Raw genomic sequence first — 6,157 nt, forward strand, 5'->3', positions numbered from 1 at the left:
TTCCTTGTTTGTTTTGTGCCAGTGGTTGGCTATGCCAGCTGTGTTAAGAGATGTAAATGTTGTCCAGACAAAGGCCCTCTTGTGATTTCAGCATGCAAAATATAAGCTATCATCATAAAGCCTGGGCACAACCCGAGAGATGGGAATAACCAACTCTTTACATAGAGATCGTTCACTGAAATTGGTAGCAATACTTGGAATAGTTTTAAAGCCACCTTTATAAAGGCGTTTGTTTCCCTACGTTTCTGTGGTGCACAAACTGTCATGTGTTGATTGACATGAATATTGTGAAAAATAAATTTCATTGTCATCAAAGGGTGGAGAGTATTCTGCTACTGCTGGTATGAACTCTGGGGACTCCCTGGGTTAGGGTTCACCAGCTTAATCTCTTAAACAAACTGAAAGGAAAACACAGCACACTCCCTTGCATAAAGCTAGGCAGGGTTAACATGTGTCAGTCTGAGCAAGGAGAGAGAGAGCGCAAACAGCCCGATGAAAAGTTTAGGCCTGTGGGGAGGGCCGCAGATGTGCTGTCCTGGTCTGCAGCTGCAGCACCCTGTTATATGAGGAGGTGGGTGTGGCATGTCATGATATGAGGTACTTTTTAAAGTTTTTTAGATTAACATGAGAATCTACTCTATGTGTAGCGCCTTGAAAAAGCATTTGCCCCGTTTCTGATTTCTTTCTTTCCTGTTTTAAATGCAGATTTGTCACACTTAGATATTTCAGGCCATCAAACAAATTGTGTTATTAGACAAAGAAAACCAGAGTCACTGCAAAATGCAGTTTTTAAATGATGATTTTATTTGAGGGGAAAAAAACTATGCAAACCTACTTAGCCCTGTGTTTTTGCCCCAATTGTTAAATCATGAATTAACTGTGATTAGCCACATTTTTATTTTGGAAAGTAGAGTTCAGTTTCAGCAGCCACACTCGGGCCTGATTACTGCCGGTCCTGTTGAGTCAAGCAATCACTTAAATGGAACCTGCCTCACAAAGGGAAAGATCTTGAAAACAATCAGCCCACAATCAAAAGAAACTCAAATACATATGAGAATTGAACCATTGAGTCACTTAATCTATCGGTCTGGAAAGGGTTAAACAAGCCATTTCTAAGGCTTTGGACTCCAAAGAACCACGGTGATAGACACAGTGGTGAACCTTCCTAGGAGTCGGCCTACAAAATTTACTCTAAGAGCGCATTGAGACTGGGCAAAAATGGCTTTCATTGGAGTTCCAAGAAGAAAACCACTGCTGGCCGAAAGCAACACGATAAGTCGTCTCACATTTGCCGAAAAACATCTTGATGATCCCTGAGACTTATGTAAAATGTTCTGTGGAAAGCTGAGACAAAAGCTGAACTTTGAGTCCTGTTACATCTGTATAAAACTAACATAGCATTTAATAAAAAGAACATCATACTAACAGTAAAACATGGTGGTGGTAGTGTGATGGTCTGGGGCTGTTTTGCTGATTGAGGACCACTTTAGGTCCCTACCAGAAAATCCTGAAGGAGAATGTCCGGCCATCAGTTTGTGCAATGAAGCTCAAGAACACCCGGCTTATGCAGCACGACAATGATCCAAAACACATGAGCAAGTCTACCTCTGAATGACTCAAAAAAACAACAAAAGATAAAATAAAATGAAGGCCAAGTAAGTCTAGACTTAAATCCTATTGACCAGTTAATACTTTTTCACACTGGGCAGAGTAGGTTTGGAAAGCTGTTTCCATTAATGAATGAAATCATCATTTAAAAAGTGTGTTTTGTATTTACTCGAGGTATCTTTGTCTGATATTAACATTTATTTTATGATCTGAAACAATTAGGTGCAACATGTGCAGAAAAAACTGAGAACTACAGTACCTGTAGTGTACCTGTTAAGTGCTGCTTCAATGTCACTTTGACTTTGCTGTCAAACTTGCTTTCCCACTTGAATTACACATGTAATTAAATGTAATTGCTCAGGTATTTGGTGCCAAAACTTTTAAAGAGGAAGGGTAAACTCAGTTTTATAATACCAAGGAATTTAGTATAAAATTTTCCACGCACAATCAAAACATTGTTGTTGTTTTGTGGATGATTAGTTGAATTTATCGGCGTAGCACTGTTCAATAAATACAATGTTCTTTATAATAGTTATATATTAAGACTAATAGGTTAAGCTAGGTATTTTTTTTATAATTTATCTCATCAATATGATACATGCAACATGTTTTTGATAGTTAGTCAGCTAAACTCAGATTATATTCCTATAGTGAACAGTGACAACTGTATGTAGCGATCAATTAGCTTTAATTCAAAAAAATAAATACATTTCCAAGCTCCAGACTGTGAGTAGTATTGTGTGTTGAAGGTGTTTTTTTTATTAGTCAAAGCTACATGATGATCCTGTTGATCAAAGGGGACCATAAGAGGCATCCTGAGTATATTTGTTCAGTATAGTACAGTATACTTTTTATCTGGTCTTTATCATTGTTCATTTACTATGTTCATGTAAATACAAATGGATTTAGATATGCACCGGCTGCTTTGTTAGGTACAGTGGTTCAGCTGTCTGCTAACACATTCTGAAAATCAGAATGACAAAAAAGATGATTTAGGTAACTTTGAGGGATGGTTGTTAGTGCCAGATGGTCTGGCCTGAGTATTTCAGAAACTGGTGGTCTGCTGGGATTTTCCCACACATCAGCGGTTTACAGAGAATGGTCTGAAAACGGAGAAAATATCCAATGAGGAACAGTTTCTGGGTAACAAAGCCAACAGTAACTTAAGTAACCACTAGTTACAATCAAGGCAGTCAAGAAGAGCATCTCTCTGTGCTACAGCAGCAGAAGACCACTCCTGTAAGCTGAGAACAGGAAACCGAGGCTATAATTTTACCAAATGAGCTCAATAAATATAAAAGCAGATTAAAAAAAGGTTTCCTGGTCTGATGAGTCTTATTCCTGCTGCAACGTATGCATGGTGCGGTCAGAATTTGGCATAACAATCATGAAAGCATGGATCCATCCTGCCTTACATAAAAGGTTCAGGCTGCTGCTGGTGATGCACTGGTGTGGGGTATATCTTCGTGGCACACTTTAGACCCCTTAATACCAAGTGAGCATCATTTAAACACTTCAGCTATCCTGGGGTATTTTTAAGATGCCAGAAAGCTCAGATCATCTTAGTCACAATGGCCTAATATGATGATTATGATGACGAGTAAAAGTAAAAAAAAAAAGTGTTGCAATGATTTCCGTACCAATGATAAATAACTTTTTTTTAAACGACACTGTAACTGCAGGGAACAACGAAATAAGTCATGCATTCCTATCCAAAGAACCAGTATGCTGTGTTTGATTGATGGTTTTTCCATGTGACAGATTTGATGGAGGTGCAATGTAATGTGCAGAAGACCTCACCCTTTACCTAAGACACGTTTTTATGCTTGACGGTCATGAACAATTAGAGGTGAGTAAGTTCTCAGGTATCCGTTGTTGCTGGAGCTCAGGATCATAGTTCCCATAGTTTGCCGATGCATCTTGATTTGGCTCTCATACAGCATTTACTGTTCAATATTTGTTCATGAGCCTTTTATCTCGGTGTTTGTGCTGGTGGATTAATATACTGCTGAAAACTTACACCACTGTCAACATTTGTGTTCAAGAACGTTTCTGACATATTTATGCGCTTCAGTGTCTTAAATTACTTTGCCAACGCAACAAGGTTTCGCTTTTTTCAAAAACAGTACTTTGGTTAAAAATATATTCCAATCTTTAAGAAAATATTTTTATAGTTTATTTCACTTTAAAACTGCAAAACTGTCCAATTATCCCCTCACTCTGCACTTCCCCTGAGCTCTGCAGGGCATTTTGCAACAGTCTCCTGCAGCTTCTGCTGCAAACAGAGCCCCTAATCCCCTGTGAAGTGTACTTAGGGTTGGCATCACTGAGTAACCCTTAGAGCCTCTTGTCCACAGCTAAGGGCCCTGGAGCCATGCGCCAATGCTGCTGTGAGAGGCCTCGACCTGTCCATCACAGCGCAGAGTAAAGACGCAAATGGCAGCTGGTGGCTGCGACAGCTGCACGCGAGAGCAGAGCTGCAGCCAAGGCAAATGAACATCTCTTCAATTTGTGTCTCCCCTATACTTCTCGCTGTGCCTGTGAGAAACGGCTCTATCCAAACAAAGACAAACAAATTAGACATTTGAATTTGAACACTTGACTTTAACCATTGAGTGGCTGTATACAGGTGGCTTTCTACATTCATACAGGAACAGAGAACAGGATAAGGAATAATGGAAAACTTTAACAGGTGATGTGGTAGGAGGTGAATATAGTATATATATATTTTTAATTAAAAAGATAATTGTTTTCATTAAAAACGCAAATAAAGCTACTTTTAGGTTTAAAAAAATGTTCTGGTTTGTTACCTTATTTAATTTTTTGTATTAAAATGTATGATATTTAGTATTAGTATGTGTGAAACTACCGAATTTGCAGATCCTTTTTAAAAGATCGCTTCCTTTAATCCTCTAAAGTCAACAGACATGCCGGCACATCCAAATCACATGACTGATTTAGGATGACCTAGGAGCACGATGCAACCTCGCCGAGTCTCCGTTTCAACTTGTGCCAAAAGTGCAGATAAAATATATACCAGTTTTTAATTCTAACAGTGCAGTTATGTGAATGCTATTGACAGTTTGATGTATATAAGTCCTACACCACAAAACTAGATTATGGGCAACAACAATATAATCATGCTTATGTGGTCTATGTTGTGGAAAAATCTTATTGTAAATAACACAGAAGCTTTTTAGATATTTTATGATGTTTAATGATAAAATAAATACGTACAAAAACAAAAATGTTCTGAATCACATTTAGTTTCTTATTTTAGCTCATCTCAGGAGATATTTGTGATCCATGTATTTGTTTTGGTTTGATATTGCAAGGCTCTATTTGACAGCACCGGTTGGTGATGCTCTCCTAAAAGTGTGTGGTAGGATTAGGGTTTAGCACATACGATGACTTTGACCTCAGGCGTATTGTGAGACTATCTTTTAGGCACTAATGGGAAGTGACCTGCATTCTTCGTGAGTTGTGCACCATTTAAGTCTTCTTGGGAAACATAATAATATTGTGGTCATTAAATAATTTAAAAATATTTAAGAATATATTAAGTATATTAAAATATACTAAACACATCCCCATAAGACTCGTTGAGAAAGATTATATAAGTTATTTAAAATGTTTCTTGTTAGATTAAGCTTTTTATTTGTCTTTTACAGCTGTGTGTGTGCGGTGTGTGTGTGGCGTGCGTGTTCTGAATTATTCAGGTCACTGTTGAGAAAGTGAAAGCAACTTGTTTGCATTAGCAGCAGCAGGGGCTTGGTGGGGATGCAAAGTCCTGACGGTTGACTTGCTCCAAACTCGGGCCAGTTTACATAACTGAAGCACTGCACTGGCAGGGGTACCTGCCGTTAAATCACTGTGTGAGAGTGTAAGTATGTTTGTGCGTGGCTGTCAAAAACATACTCAAAAACATACTCAAGCATTCATAGACACTCAACATTGTAAGAAAAGGTGCATTGTTACTCATAAATGAAACTGTGGACTTTTGTTGTAGAAGAGAAGATCTTTGATTGCTCTTTTTCTTTTTTTTGGTCCTTTCTCCCTCCCCTCACCCCTAGTACGGGGGTTCAATCTTCAGCTGAAGGTTCCTTCCTGTTAAAAGGGAGTTTTTCCTTCCCACTGTTGCCAAGTGCTTACTCATATTGGGGGATGGTCTGATTGTTGGGGTTTTCTTTGTATCATTGTAGGGTCCTTACTTTACAATGTCAAGTGCCTTGGGGTGAGTGTTTTGGTGCTATATAAATAAAGATGTAAGACGCTTCATCAGTTTCACAGACCTGTGGCAAATACATGATATTTTATCTTTTGGTTGTCACATGACTACAATTTCAAGTCCTCAAAGTTAAAGTATCTTCTGTAACTCACAGAAACTGCTTGGTAAATGGTGCCAGGATGGGAGGCGCTAACCATCCCAAAACATTTATGCTATGAATTGTAGCGAGGAGTAGAGTTGCACACACTACTCCTGAAAATGAATCCCAATGCATGACAGCACATAAGAGAGCAAAACAAAATAGAGTAACAATAATGTATT

Source organism: Diplotaxodon limnothrissa, linkage group LG6 (genome assembly GCF_057381915.1).
Source record: "Diplotaxodon limnothrissa isolate DT_005_m linkage group LG6, D_limnothrissa_male_GT1.1, whole genome shotgun sequence".
In the NCBI taxonomy this organism is placed as follows: Eukaryota; Metazoa; Chordata; class Actinopteri; order Cichliformes; family Cichlidae; genus Diplotaxodon; species Diplotaxodon limnothrissa.